The 16,955-nt window shown below is 36.3% G+C and overlaps 1 protein-coding gene across 2 annotated transcripts in view; it reads left to right on the forward strand.

Annotated features, from left to right (window-relative positions):
- Window positions 1-16,955, forward strand: part of CCDC148 (coiled-coil domain containing 148) — a 246,819-nt gene that overhangs the window by 135,568 nt on the left and 94,296 nt on the right. The gene's annotated exons all lie outside the window — the stretch shown is intronic.

Here is a 16,955-nt window from a genome sequence, read left to right on the forward strand (position 1 = left end):
ATAATAATACAAACCTTTGTAAGATCCCAAGTTTACCTATGAATTATTTTTCTCTATGGACATTTCTAAGGGTTATCTTTGTCTGATCCACTTGAATATGGTTTTAGTGGCCAGAATTATCAGGATCAGGACTCTGCTCCTGATACAAAAAAGCAACCCTTTCCTTTGCTATTTGCTTCTGTCCTAAATAACACAAGGATCATTGTCACTCATGTTCTCTGTCCAGATCTGATGTGAGCCCTTGGACCCAGAACAACCCCCTTCCATAAGAAACTACATCTAAGTAAGCCACTTCAGTTGTTTTTCACATTATTCTCATGAGACTTTGTCACAAAATGTGCAAACAAAATAAAACAATGCAAATTTACAAATTAGTGAAGAGTAAAAGTTAAATATTAATGTTCAGTGAGTTGACATTAATATTTGATTGTTTTCAATAAATCTGAATACTATCTTCACATATTTTATGGAGATTCTAATCAAAGAGACATATTTAAGTATTAAAAATCCAACAATTTGGTCATATAACTTAGCAATCTTCTGCTTGAAAGCATGCCTACAAAGTACCCAGCAAAGGGAGGGATGTGTTACAGAAAGTATTGGCATAGATACTGCTTGATTCTGTTATTTACTTCCTCTTTGAACTGAAGGACTTTCCAAAGATGCTTTAGCCTGGGTATATCCTAAAGCAGAGCCCAAGGAAGGGCTTATGTACAGATAATTTATTTTGGGAAGTAACCTCAAGGAAGAAAAGTAGGGACTTTGAAGGACTTAAACAAGGAAGGAGGGAAAGCTATTGTTAAGATATATTCTTTTGCTGATCACCACTGCAGGCTGTGTTCATTCAGTCTGTGTTCATTCTCACTGGGGATCCTCTGAGGAGACATAGAGAAAATGCCTTAGAACTATTTTTCCAAGGGATGGAACCATTCTTTCAAGAGGAAAAGTATGTATTCACAAGCTTCCATCTACTTTTGGCCAAAAGTTTCCCAACAGAGTATGAATTTTCTTGCATTTCTAGGTTTATGCATGCATTAGAATCGAAGGTTTTTGCAAATATTTCACATGGGGGGTTGGGACCGAGAAGCCATGGGGCAGAAAGTGAGAGATACATAGTGTAAGTGAAATCAAGTTGCGTTGCTTTCAGGTCATACCTGGGAGCAGCTGTTGCCACAACAGCCACTGCAGTAAAAAGATTTGCTAATAGGATGTGAGGTGGGACACAGAGATGTCTGATATACCAGCTAATAAGGAGGAGTAAAGATAAAATGATTTATAAGAGGTTAGGTGAATTGAAACCACAATGAGATACCACTATACTTCTGTGAGAACAGCTTTAATCATTCCTCCACTCAAAAACTAACCACCCCTAAATTTGACAACATCAAGTCCTGGAGAGGTTGTGAAGCAACTGGAACTCTTATACATTGCTTATGGAAATGCAGATTGGTGCAGCAAAGTTGGAAAAACAGTTTGGCAAATTCTGATAAAGTTAAACATACACTTACCATATGACTCACTGATCCTACTGGGTATTTATCCAAGTGAAATGAAACTTATGTTTATACAAAAACCTGCAGCAAATGTTTATAGCAGCCTAATTATAACCACCCCAAACTGGACGCAATCCAAGTGTCCTGCAATTAGTGAGTGGATAAACAATCTGTGGTGCATCCATACAATGGAATACTCAGCAATACAAGGGAATTCGCTTCTGATGCATGCAACAACATGGTTGAATCTCCCATGTATTATGCTGAGTCACAGAAGCCAAACCCAGAAGACTATGTGGTATATAATTACTTTTATATAACAATCTGGAAAAGGCGAATTTATAGAGTCAGAAAACAGGGTGGAGCCACTGCATATAAGTAAAGGACTGACCAGCCTGAAAGAAGAGACAGATTATGAGCATTTTTCAGTTAAACCTAAAGTTGTTATTTTGTATGAAAGCAAAGTTAAATTCCTTCAGACGTCAGTGAAGGTCTCTATCTGTTTCCGATTGTTAATACTTTATTATAATCTGGGGAAAATGGCAGTCACTTATGTGCTATTTCATTCCAGTAGTATTATGTGTTCAGTAATAGGCTGTGGGTGGGGCACCTGGGTGGCTGAGTTGGTTAAGCATCTGACTCTTGATCTTGGCTCAGGTTTTGATCTCAGGGTCCTGAGTTCAAGCCCTACATTGGGCTCCATGCTGGGTATGAAACCTATTTTTTTGAAAAAAAGGGCTATGGGCTGAGAATAAATGTAAAAAGCTGAATAAGTCTTTGTGTTAAAATAATTCTGTTATCTGATTGAGGAGACAACTTTAAAATAAATAATTTCACACTGTGATTAATTCTGTAATAAGTGTAGGTCTTAGAACAAAATAATTTTCTGATTGTGGCTGGGTCTGGGAAGGCCTTACAGAGGAAGAGATACTTAAGTTGAATCTGGAAGGGTGAATAAAAATTTCTGTTAAAATAAAGGGTAAGTAGGGGTAGCAGGGTGTTCCAGAAGTAGAAAAAACTGTTCAAAGCCATGGGGGCCTGAAAGCAGCATCGCATGTAGCTTGTTATGGGTACAGCATGGAGGATGAAGAAAGGAATATTCTTCCAGCTTCTCTTGAAAAATTGGAACATCTGGTGGCCCAGGACCTACATTTCCACGACAACAACTAGCTGGAATCAAAAGCAACTGCCGCTCTTAAGTGCCTTTAGGTAGGGCATGTGCCTATCCATCTGAGTACAGTCCCAGCCACCACCTGTTGTCTTACACACAGTCCCCTTTACTAATTTGATACTCACCTGACACCGACAGATGTTTGAACTTGTGCCTCTCCTAGAGACAGTGGGGTACCATTGAAAGGCTTGAGCCAGTGGAGAAATATGATCAGATTTTTCATTATAAAGGGATTAGTCAGACATGATGTGCAGGATGGATTGACATGGGATAAATCTGAAAGTGGGAAGCCCAGTTAGGAAATAATTCTCATGATCTAGGAAAGTGATGATGGAAGTTTGACTGAACATGGTATCTTTGGTGCTAGAGAGGAGATAAAAGAGTCTAGACATACTAAGAAGGATTTGGTGACAGCATCTGAGGGGAAATGGAGACAATGGAGTCTAGAGTGGATCTTGACTTGGGCAACTGGGTTATGTATAATGCCATCAACCTAGATAGGGAATACAGGTTCTGAGAGAAAGATGGTGATTCTTTTTTTTTTTTTTTTTTTTTTTTTTTTTTTTCTTGAATGCATTACTTTTAGAGGGCTGTGGATTACTCTTTGGGGAGTTGGAAATATGGTCTGGAGCCATGGATTTGGGAGCTGTGAGCACATTTATGGTACTAGAGTCCCAATGGGTTAAGTCAAAAGGAAAGAACTAAAAGGAGACCCTGGGAACACCGGGGGTATATAAAGGAGGTGGGTCCAGCTAGGAAATAAAGATTTACAATTGGCATTATTAATTCTGACATGTTACTAACTCTTTAAAATATGCTTTTATTCAATTATAAATTAGAGCTATTTTCTTATTAATGTTGCAGAATATGTCTTAATTTAAATGCTAATGATAATATTATTCAAGGACTAGATCCTCTTCCTGTGTGATTCATGGAATGTGTATGACATAGAGGATTCACACATACGAGAAACCTGGATTGCCATAACTTTTCTGATTCCTATGAAAAGACAAAGTTCTTTTAAGTGTAAAAAATCCGAGACACCTGGTTGGCTCAGTTGGTTAAGCATCCGACTCCTGATTTCAGCTCAGGTCATGATCTCACTGTTGTGAGATACAGCCTCGAGTCGGGCTCTGCACTGACAGCATGGAGCCTACTTGGGATTCTCTCTCCCTGTCTCTCTCTCTGCCCCTCCCCCACTTGTACTCTCTCAAATTAAATAAACATCTGAAAAAATAATTGTAAAAAATCCCCATGACATTTGCAAATGATGATGTACAGAATTACTGGTCAGTAGCATTAGCTCTGTTGTGACAGATAGGATCATTTTTCTAGCTGGGAATAATTATCTGTAAGCAGGAAATTTGCAGCAGAACATAGACTTGAAAGACCAAATTCAAATTTCTAAATCTCACAGCTTAAGTGGCAATTAGATTCACACCATCATGCTTTATATGTTCTATTTAATATGTTTTTATGGATTAGGACAGACTTGTCTCTTTGGCTGAGTAGTGTAGAATTTTATGTAAGGGGTCATAGCTATTTCTCTGAGCAACATATGCAGAATAAGTAATTAGAAGTTTGGGGAAGGTAGAGGAATATATAAGCGAGCTTCAGTGAAGTCATCATTTAGAAGTAAAACTGGTTAAATTTTGAACATAAAATAAATGAATTCAAAATAATGCATATTGTTCTAGTGTTTATCTGCTCAGAACATTCATTTCATAGACTTACTAAGACTTTATGGAAAGGAATAAGATTTCCCATTTCCATGAACATATTGTAGTATCAGCATAGCATCCTGCTTCTTCCTTAGTATCTATTTGGAAAAAGTTCAAGACAGGATTTATCATCTTGTGAATGCTTGAGGAATTATTGTCTGTAACTTCCATTAACATTTTGGAGGATAATCTGGGTGAGGTCCTTGTGCACAGATACAATGCCACCTTAATTTTGCATTTTAACTTTTGTCTTCCTGAACCCCCCTTTTTTTCCCCATAAGAAGATATTGCTTTTTTTTTTCATTGATATGTTCTGACTGTACTTTCTGCAGGAAGGCATTCAGGCAATACACATATATCAATATGCACTATATCTAGTTTGAAATATTTATTGCCGAATAACATCCTAAGTGAAGGGGGTTCTGCTGATGATAATGGAAGTCACTTTCTTTTATGATTTTTCCCATTTAATCTTTTTGTGATCTCTGCTTGACTTCTCTTCTTAGTGCCCATATAGGTAAGATATAATGAGTTTCTGTGAAGAGGTTAAAAGTACTGCCAAGTTCTGTAAATTATCTGTTGTTGATTCTGCGCTATATCTATAAAGAACTGAGCTGATGGGGGAAAACAATGTTCTCATTGAAGGCTTCCTGTTTGAGTCCTAACAATTAGGAAATCCATAAACTGTAATCACTTTTATCATAGTCTATAATCATTTTCCTTAATTTTTGTTCTCAGCAGTGGTCCCCATATCATAGCTCCAAAATTATCTTATTCTCATAAAAAACCCCAAACAAACCTGTTCCATTGTTTACTGGCCTATGAGCATTTCTCTTGAGGCTCTGTTAATTAAAATGATAACTCTAAGGGAAATATCAGAGCTGTGAGGTGTATGGCTATGCTAGTGTAAACTTGTGCATTTAAGAATAGTTTACTAATGCTTATTTACATTATATAATACACATCTTCCACTTTCCCTCTCTAGATATCATACCACCCTAAATACAGGGAAGGATTCTAGATAACTCCTTCTCTTGTCGGTAATCCCTTTCACTTGCATTAATTAAGCAAATGCCTTGTTAGGCAAATTTTATTTGTATTTTGTTTTTAACTATAGCCCAAGGTAAGATAGCTCAGAATTGCAGAATAAAAAGAGAAGTCATTCTGGGGTTGGTGGCTTTATGGAAAATCTCTGATACAAAATTGCTATTATTTCTGCTCAGCAGAAAGTTGCCTCAACTTTCTTATAGGATGTTTGTAAAATCACAGATATCTTTATAACGTGTTTCATAGAATACCTTCCATGAGTTTGCATTGTAGTGGATTTTATGGATTACAAAAACTGCATAAAACTTGACCTCAGAATATAAGCGGTACATAATCTAGTTGGGATGTGGGATATGCATGTGAAACGGTTAATAAACAAGACCATTTTTTTCTTTTCTTAAAAAATGAGATATAATTGACATATAACATTGTATTAGTTTCAGGTGTACAATATAATGATTTGAAATATGTATATATTACATGAAGTGATTACTACAATTATTTTAGTTAACATCCATTGCCACACATAATTATTATTTAGCACTTAAGATTTACTCTCTCAGAAGTTTCAAATACACACTATAGTTAACCATAGTCATCATTCTGCATATTACCTCCCCAGGATTTATTTATCTTATCATTGGCACTTTGTGCCTTTGGACTCCCTTCACCTGTTTTGTCCACCCTCAACCTCTCCGTCTCTAGCAACCACCAATCTGTTCTTTGTATCTATGAGTGCATTTTGTTTGTTTTAGATTCCACATATAAGTAAGATCATACAGTATTTGTCTTCCTCTGACTTATTTCTCTTAGCATAATGCCCTCAAGGTGTTTTCTTCTCTTTTATGGCTTAATAAACACACACACACACACACACACACACACATAATGTGTATAAGACATATTTTCTTTATCCATTCATCCATTGATGGACAATTAAATTTTTCCCAAGTTTTGGCAATAAACATGGGGTTGCAGATATCTTTTAAAAATAGTGGGTTTACTTCCTTCAAATAAATACCTGGAAATAGAATTGCTGGATCATATGGTATTTCTATTTTAATTTTTTATACTGGTTTCATAATGACTACACAAATTTACATTCCCCTTTTCTCTGCATCCGTGCCAACACTTGTTATTCTTTGACTTTTTGATGATAGCTGTTCTAAAAGGTGTGAAGTGAGATCTCATTGTGGTTTTGATTTGCGTGTCTCTGATGATTAGTGATGTTGAGCATTTCTTCATGTACGTGTTTGCCATTTGTATGCCTTCTTTGATAAAAGAATCTATTCAGATCCTCTGCCAACTGGATTGTTTTGTTCTCCTACTGAGTTGCTTGAGTTCTTTATATATTTTGGACATTAACCTCTTATCAGACATATAATTTACAAATATTTTCTCCCATTTGATAGATTGCCATTTTGTTTTGTTGATGGTTTCCTTTGCTGTGCAGAAGTTTTTTAGTTTGATGTAGTGTCACTTATTTATTTTTGCTTTTTTTTTGCCCTTGCTTTTATGTCAAAAAGTCAAGATAGATAAGTAAGAGCTTACCCCTATGTTTTCATCTGGAAGTTTTATGGTTTTATAAATAAAACCTTTTTATAAAAGACAATAAAGTACTAAATATGTTTAACACACACTTAGTAAACATTCACTGTGTTCCAGACACTGAGATGATTTCTATGGGAGATAAAAAGGAGAATAAGTCAGTACTCCTTATCCACATAGCTATGCACATATATAAGCCTTACCTTTCTGAAGACCTTCATTCCCAGAATATATACCCTAAAGTAGAGTCTTCATGTGTTCTGAAGTATTCTGTTCTCTTACAGTCTAATCCTCCTTCTTTAATGTGAAATAGTTCAAAGTTGAGTTCAGATCCTACCAGCTGTGTGATACCTTAATGATTTCAGCCTATCTTGTTAACAAAAGGGCAGAGAGCAGAGAGAAAGAGAGGATAAGTGGAAGGAAGTGTGATGTGTATAAGGAAGTGGTCAGCCTAAAGTTTCCTACTCTAATTATGGAATCCCAGAAGTGACATGCTTGATAGTAGGTATCTGGATCTTAGGTTTACAGCCTAAGCAAGTAAACAATTTCTAATCTCAGTCTTGGACACTCATTCATTCACCCAAGAAATATTCATAGAGCACCTACTTTGGGTGAGGCACTGTTTGAGGAGTGGGTTAGAGCAGTACATAAGGCCAAGTCCCTGTTATCATGGAGCTAAAAGTTTAGTGAGAAACACAGACAAGAAAATAAATTAATTGATGAATGATATGATTTTTTTTCAGTTTTGAGAAATAACTGGTGTATCACTATATCTTTAAGGTGTACAGGGTGATGATTTGGTATACATATATTATGAAATGATAACCACAACAGGTTTAGTTAATATCCATCATCTCGTAATCTATAATGTACCTAAATGTATCTAACAATAAAAGAAAAGAAAAAAAAATTCTCCTTGTAATGAAAATTCTTAGGATTTTATATAATGGTAAGTAAAATGAAAATAAAGCAAGACAGGCTTGAGAGTGACTGGATAGTGTCTATATTAGACACCATTCATGAATATAGATCAGAATTGGGATGGCAAATGTTGGGTGAAATCATTAGACGGGGCCCTGAATGACCCTGAAGGGCAGATGAACAGGAGTGAAGGCTTTCTAGGCAAATGCCTGGGACAAAGATAAGCATGAATATGTAAGAGCAGGGAGAAGAGGAAGAGGCAGAAGAGGAAGAAAGTCTGGCTTGTCTGCTCTGGGGAGTAATAGGAAATAAGGTCAGATGTGTGGGTTCAAGTCCAAATATGCCTTTAAAGATTGAATCCTCCTTTTGAATAAGGTGGTGTCCAAATAAGTAGGTATAGAAGCCACTTGAAATGGTAGCCTGTGCAAAGCCCCTAATATTAGAATCTTGAACAGGGGAGCAAATATATGTGACAAATAATCCAATAGACAAATGTATACAGAATGGGTTGAATTAAAGTGGCATGAAGTCAGGAAAGTCAACTGGAAAGCAATTGTAGCAATCCAAGAATATAGTTAACATTTGTGTAGCACATATACCTTCTTATCTCATTTATTCATCCAAACTTATTCACTTCACATTTATTAGGGTGTCAGGTGGTGTGTAAGGCACTGGGGATGTAATGGTGAGCTAATCTGGTGAGCTAGATAGTCCCTGTCCTTGTGGAGAACACAGTCTGGTTGAGAAGCAGATAGTGGTCATGTAATTACAAGACTGAACGTCACATTTTAAACTGTGGTAAGTATCTTGAAGGCAAAGTAAGCTGTTACAAGAGCATGTAGCTGGGGGCTTCACCTCATGTAGGATGGGTGCGTAAGGCTTCACTGACCGCATAGGAACTGAAATTTGAACTAAGTAAGTACTGAGTAGGGAAAGGTATGGGGGAGGCAAGGAGGAAGAGAAGAGCATTCCAAACAAAGGAAATAGCATATGCAATATCCACACAGCTGAAGAAAATGTGCTCTCTTTGGGAATTTGTAAGATTGTCATGTGCTCCTGGAGTGCAGAGGTTGAGTCTATGCTTGCTATGGGGTTATGACCTGGGGCTGCAGACATAGGCAGGGCCAAATCCTGGAGGCCTTGTGGCCTATAGTTGGAAGCAGTGGAAAGCATTGAAAGTGTAGGCGGTAAGATGGGGCTGTGGGCATGGAATGAAATAACAGTAGACGCCAGATGCATCCTTGTAGCTTTAAAATGGGGGCTGTGAAGATGGAGAGAAGTGAATGGGTCTAAGAGGTAGTCAGAGGTACTTGGTAATGGATTACATATGGAATGTCAGGGATAAGCAGTGTTGGAATGATGCTTGAGTTTTTGAGTTGTGCAGATTGATGGTGTTTGCACAGCAATCCTGTAAATTGTGCATCACTGTTATCCTATTTTACATTAGCCTGTAGTTCTAGGTAGTTAAGCAGTGTACCCCAGAGAATACCATTAATCATTTACAGGGGTAAGACTCAAGCTCTGGTTTATGGTCATAAAACCTGGGTTCTCTCATCTGTCCCGTGCTTCTGGGTTTATTGCGGGAGGAATAAGGACTGTGGCTTAATGATGACAATACAATAGCTTTAGTCTTTACATCACAGAGTCATAGAATTTTAGCATTGGAAGGAATTATAGAGAACTTCCTGCTGTATTTTTCAAGCTTCTCGAAATAAAATGAGAAATGTATTTTACATCACACACACACACACACAGAGGAAACAAAAATTTCTTGAAACAGCATTACTATAATGACATGAGATGCACTTTGATATTTTCTGTTCTATTTTCTTTAATAACACTAGTTCCCATTCACAAAATTGATTTTATTATCTACTAATGAGTTATAGGCCTCTGTTCAAAAAAGTGATCTAGTCCTTTTCCTTTTCCAAAGAGGATTTGAGGTCCAAAAATAGGAAGTGATTTCCCCTGGATCTCATAGCCAGCAGGCAAGTGATTTCCTGACTGTTAGCCCCATTTTCTGACAATATTATACAATTTGGCTTTGTCAGCTTCACACACAAAATTGAGAGGCTTGTAGATTTTTGTGCCTTATGAAAAAATATCTGTTGATTGTTTTCTGCTTATGACATTTAGTTTGTTTCTTTATCTACATGTCTTGTTTTACAGTAAAGTTAAGACTCTGCAGGATCCTATTAAATGAAAGTTTGCAAAACTTTCTTTGAAAAGTAAAGGACATGAAACAGTCAAGATAATAGAGAATAATCTTTGAGATTCTGAGAAAGACTAATAAAAAGCCACAGAAAATGGAAAGTGGTTATTCAAGGGAGGTGATAAAAAATGGACTTATGATGTCACCTAAGAAACCAAGGGACAATTGTGAAACCAAGAGGAATAACCAAGTCTTTTTGCTAAGTGAAAATGCCAAGGAGAGAATAGAAAGTGTTAATAACATATGCAAAATCACAGGTCCTTACTTCATGAGTAAAGTTTAAACACAAATGGAACACATGAGATTAAAAAGCTTAGGTAATATCGAAAAATAGTGGGACAATTGGAAAGAATTTAATGGAACTATCAGAATGTTTAAGATTTAATAAAATGAAAATTTGAAGTTTACTCAGGTGAACTGAATCTACAAACTTATAGGAACATTGAGGAAAAAGAGAAGGGGATTTGCTTGCCACAGTTTTGCACAATGTCCTCTAATATTGCTAGAAGCTGTTGAAAATCCTGGCAAGGTTTCCTGGATATTTTCTCTGTCAGACAAGCAGAGGAGGAGATTAGGAGGCATGGAAACAAGTAGGACTGGGGAAATCAAGGATCGAGAGTCTGGTGTGGGGGAGTCAGAAAATGGTAGCATTATGGTGGTGGGGGGTTACTTTTTTTTTTCTAAAGACAAGTCCAGTGGGAGGAAGGGAAAATGTTGTTAGTCTAACTCGGAGGTTAGTATAACCTCCGAGCCTTACCCGTGCATATCCCAAGTATTTCTTGAACCCTTATTAAGTACCAGAAACCATGATAAGCTCTGTGTAGAGTTTATGAATAAGACAAATTTGGTTCCTGCCCTTAAGAAGTTTGTAGCCAAGTGGGAAGTACAGATAAATGATTTAATGCATGTTGTAATAAAAGGGAGGGACAAGGTGCTAGGGAAGTAGAGAAGAGGGACCTAACTTTGGACATGGTGAGTTAGGGAAGGCTTCCTGGAGCAAACAATATCTGACCTTAGACATGCATAAGGGTAAGTGGAAGTTAGCCAGATGGATTGTGAAGATGATAACTTGCTTGTCTCAAAGATCACATCATATCTTGTGTTCAATGCTTTTATAAAGACTAGGCCTGGCACACAATAAGCCCTCAGAAATGGCAGTTTTTAATATTTTATTATTGCCGGTTATAGGTAGTGGTCAGACAGAACTTTTCCTGTATAAGGCAACACACATGACACAATGTTTCCATGAATATGAGAAATAGAATTCTATATTAATTTTAATTGTCTATTATTATTTAACAGGCTTATAAAATACTTATATTCCTCATTGCAATTCATTTTGCTTGCAGAGGAAAATTACAGAGCATGTCATATATCGTGATGTCTCCATTTAAGGAAAATATAAATAAAATAGAATCAGGATAATATGACTTAAAGAAATTGTAGAAGTCACCTGATCCAGTATTCCCTTTTAACACATAAGAAAAATGAGTTAGCCATTTGCTCAAACTAACAACATTGTTGGTTAGTGCAGAGATAAGACAAAAAAAGCAGGTGTTCCGACCAACATTTCAATACTCATGTCCTTTATACTACATTGCCACTTGTAATTTTTTCAAAGCACTCAACTTTGTTGCAAAATTGTGTTAATATTGTTATCCTGATGTTAATTTCCATTACTACCTTTGACGTTTTGATGGGCTTCATTTTTTGCTTTTCTAGTACTTTATTTACTCTGAGAATATGTGTGTTTATTAATTTCACTTCAACCATTTTACTTTTACATTAAGAGCAAGGGACACATGTAATGCTACCAACCATTTTCATTTTAAACCCTTAATTTATTATTTGCAATAGATGAATGTATTTTAAACTTCATTTGTTCTTTGTTGGGTTAAGGTTTCATTCAGATTGTACCTTTGGCAGGAATATTGAAGTATTAACTAAAGACCTGGAAAAATGTCCTGTGGTTAATAATCTAAATAATGCTTTCCTTATAACAGGCTCCTGCCTGCCACTGAGGTAATGTTCTTTCATGGTGATTATTGTTGCACAGTTATGTTCACATGCTTTGTTTAAAGCTATATAATTAACAAACCCTTTAAAATAAAACCACTAAAATGTTCTCCTGGGTCATTCTTCCTTTTGCTCACTGTTCACTAAAGAATCTTCTATACTTTAGCTTATTGTGATAATATTGATTCCTTTGCCCACCTGCCAGCTTCCTTATTCTTGGGCATCTCGAAAATACCATAATTGGTTGTCATTCTCTCCACATGGGAGCCATCCACATCCCTTGGCTGCCTCTGGGGATCCATTGGATAAGGATTTTGTTTTCAATGGTACCCTTTTCCCACCAAATTCTTTACCATGTCCATTGTGCATTCCAAAAAGCCCTGTTCATCCTACTGCCTGGACACCGACTGATGCAGAGCCTGTTTGTCATCAAGATCTCACAACCCCAGCTACTTAGGATATAATGCTACCTTCCACAACTTTCTCTCCTTTCTTCTTTACCTTTTTTTAGGTATGGTTATAATTACAGATAATATTGTGAGTTATTGATTTCAAGCAAACCTCTACGGGTCCCTGACCATTCTCATGATTCCAATATTAAATGGAAGCAATTTAGCTTCTAAAGGCTGATGCTGACTTGCTCGAGAGTCTTTTCCCCAGAGTTTTATATATACATGTATTGCCTGACAGCTGAACCCATTGGCTTTTGGTTACTAAACCTGTATTTGTTTCAGGATTCTTTAGTGTGTTTTCCCACTTAAAAATCTACCATAGCCTCTCATGATATGGTTTTTACTTATGTTGATTTAATATAAACTTAACCAGTTAAAAAATTAAAAAAAATAAAAAACTACCATATTCTTTTCTTCTCTGGAGAACAGGAGAAACATCATTAACAACATTATTAAATGATAATTCCCTTAAGTTATTTTAAATCAAAAGGTGAGAAGAGTACTTCTAGAACCCAAACTTCTTTTACTGAAATTTATAAAAACAATTTTAGTATTCAGAAAGGCTAAATGTATGCCATTTTTCTTTTCATTAGTTCAGTGTGTCTCAAATCTCCCTTTCTACTGTCTGAGAACTTTGAGGCTACAGCATTTTATTATATGAAACTCTTTGGACATACATGAGATTTTATGGTTTATTTATTTATTATTTATTTATTCATACAGAATTTGTAGTGTGGAAAAATTTAAACACACACAAGTGTATTATCACTTGGTTCCAACGGTTATCAACTCACTAGTCAAATTTGTCTCATCTATATCCTTACCCACTCTCCCATGACCACTGGGCCCTAGTGAGCAAATCCCCATTTCATCTGTTAGTATTTCAGTATCTATCTCTAAAATTAAAAACACTCTTTTAAAAAACATAACTATATTATAATCATATCTAAAAACACTAACAATATTTCCTAATAGCATCAAGTAACCAATATAGAAATATTTTTGTTTTGTAATTTATTTTTATATTTAGTTTATTCAAATCAAAACCAAATATAATCTACATATTGCATTTGATTGATGTTTCTTAAATCTTTTTTTTTTTAATTTTTTAATGTTTGTTTTTGAGAGAGACAGACAGAGCATGAGCAGGGGAGGGGCAGAGAGGGAGACAGAATCTGAGGTAGGCTCCAGGCTCTGAGCTGCCTTCACAGAGCCCCACGTGGGGCTCAAACTCACAAACCGAGAGCTCATGACCTGAACTGAAGTTGGACACTTAACTGAATGAGCCACTCACATGCCCCGAAAGTCCTTTAAAGTTTTTCAAATTTCAATTTTGTTGATTGCATGTTTCTCCACTGTCTGAATTTCCTATATCTTGATAAATAGGTCTAGATATTTGATATTCATTTTTATTTCTTGGCAAGAATACTTCATGGCAATATTGCATATTTCCATCAGGAGGCCAAGATATCAGCTTGTTTCTCTGTGACATTAAGATTGTTCAGTGTGTTCAGTTGTTGCTAGCCATTATAAAGTTTCCCACCTGCTATTAATGTGTTTAGTAGCCACTGATGATCATAAACAAGGATTTATTATTTCAGCAAGTGTTACAAAATGATCTATTCTAATATTTTTATTTCTTCTCCATTTATTAGGCTTTTTAAAAAACATTTTATTTTGGTAAATTAAATAGAAGGTAATTATTGAGCACCTATGATGTGCTAGCACTCTGCTAGAAGGTGTAAGAGGAAAACAAAATACATAGGTATCATGGAACTTGCTATAAATAAAAATTAAACATGCTCAAAATGATTAGAGAACAGCTATGGTATGGTAAGTGAAGTAAGAAAAGGGAAATGACCATGGGTTGAAAAATGTTTCATGAAAGATGCAGGACATGTATTGGGCCAAGGAGCATCCTAGGAAATAGGGGGAAACTGAGGGTGTTCCAGGTGGGAGAATAGTTTGGACTATGCCATGAGGCTAAGAACAAGAATGGCCACATATGAGAAGGCACAGGAAAGAATCTGTGTAGAGATTACACTTTAAGTTAAAATGGGACATTGATTGTGAGTAAGAAAACTAAATTACTAAGGTCTTATTTGGATAAATTGGCATCACCCCACGAACTCTGGTATTTTTCTAAATACATTTGTCAGGTAGACTTTGGGTGAACTAGGAAACTACAGCAAAGTGGTCAAGGGAAATTCAATACGTTAGAAATTGATTTGTCATAAGTAAAGCCCATCTGATCTTAAGAAATGTAAGATTGGGGGCGCCTGGGTGGTTCAGTTGGTTAAGTGTCCAACTCTCGATTTCGGCTCAGGAAATGAGCTCACAAGTCATGAGTTCGAGCCCCGCATCAGGCTCTACACTGAGAGTGCAGAGCCTCCTTTGGGTTCTACCTCTCTCTCTCTCTCTCTCTGCTCCCACTCACTCTGTCTCTGTCTCAAATAAATTAAAAAAATAAACTTAAAAACAAAGAAATATAATGGGAATGCAAGCTGGTGTAGCCACTCTGGAAAACAGTATGGAGGTTCCTCAAAAAACTAAAAATAGAACTACCCTACGACCCAGCAATTGCACTACTAGGCATTTATCCACGGGATACAGGTGTGCTGTTTTGAAGGGACACATGCATCCCCATGTTTATAGTAGCACTATCAACAATAGCCAAAGTATGGAAAGAGCCCAAATGTCCATCAATGGATGAATGGATAAAGAAGATGTGGTATATATATACAATGGAGTACTACTCGGCAATCAAAAAGAATGAAATCTTGCCATTTGAAACTACGTGGATGGAACTGGAGGGTATTATGCTAAGTGAAATTAGTCAGAGAAAGACAAAAATCATAGGACTTCACTCATATGAGGACTTTAAGAGAGAAAACAGATGAACATAAGGGAAGGGAAACAAAAATAATATAAAAACAGGGAGGGGACAAAACAGAAGAAACTCATAAATATGGAGAACAAACTGAGGGTTAATGGAGGGGCTGTGGGAAAGGGGATGGGCTAAATGGGTAAGGGGCACAAAGGAATCTACTCCTGAAATCATTGTTGCACTATATGCTAATCTGGATGTAAATTTTAACAAATAAAAAAAAAAAAAAGAAAGAACTATAAGAATGCCCAAGTCAGATATAAAATGTAAAGAATTAGTCATTTTGATAGGTGTACACAATAATAAAAAAATACAAACCACACAGATGCTTGTTGTGCCACAGAACAATCCCGGATGTTTGAAAGAAGAGACAGGTGCACAGGGCTTGGTGTGAGACTGTGGCAATGTTAAAGATGTTGAATTTAATTTTGAAAATATTGTATTTTGGGTGCACATGCAAAAAGTAAAGGCCTTAAGCATTTGTTAGGTTGGGATTGCAGACAAAAAGGCAAAGCTTAAATTGTACATTTTAGTCATATGCACAGAAGTGATAGGTTAACTTGTAGGAGACACACATGAGCATAGAGAGGCTGAGCTGAGGTCAAAGAGAAAGGATAACAGTAGAATTTGGGGTGGAAGGTGGACAAAGAGAGCAGGAAAAGAAAAGAATAGTATCCATTGGTGGAGAAGTAGAGAGAACAAGGTTGTGGGTCAGGAAAGAGCTTTCATCAAGAAGAGATGGTCACCAGGGTCCACATGATATAACACCATCACTAGCAACACTTGACAAGACGCATGACTTTAATACAGTATGTTACAGATGGAAGATGGTTTGCAGGAAGGAGTGGTTTGGAAGCAGATCAGGACAGAAAGCATGATGATCTTATTCTAGGAATGGGCTTCCAAAGAAGATAAATATAATGGCCAGGATAAGCAGCAGATTGGGAAACCTAGGTGTGTCTGAGAAACAAGAGTCTGAATTTCCTTGGTTATTCTGATAAATAGGGGAAGTATATTTTTAGAAAACAGACTTTGAATATTGAAAGTGAGAAAAGAGCTTAACTATTAGTCACTTTAATTCCTTGTATTTTATATATTCCATTCTCATTTTATGTATTACCATAATGACTCATGCTTATATTAAATATAAGACATGAGGTATTAAATTGGTAACGCTAGTTTCTTCCTTTTCTAAAAAGAATTCTGCACACATGTCCATCTCCCTTTTCTCTGATTTCTCAGCTTTCTTAGTGCGCATGGAAAGTGTAAATGTTTGTTTCTATTTTGTTAGTTTCATTGGTTTGCTGCCTACAAAGATAACATATTTGTTGTGAAAATGTCACTCAGTACAGAAAGGCTTAAAGAATAAATTTTTAACATTTCTTGAAATGATGCTATTCAGAGATAACTAGTATTATTACTTTGATAAATCTCCTTCCAAAACTTTTTCTACGGATAGATGCATAGATGATATTTTATATTAAGGA

This window comes from Panthera onca, chromosome C1, assembly GCF_046562875.1.
Source record: "Panthera onca isolate mPanOnc1 chromosome C1, mPanOnc1 haplotype 2, whole genome shotgun sequence".
NCBI lineage: Eukaryota > Metazoa > Chordata > Mammalia > Carnivora > Felidae > Panthera > Panthera onca.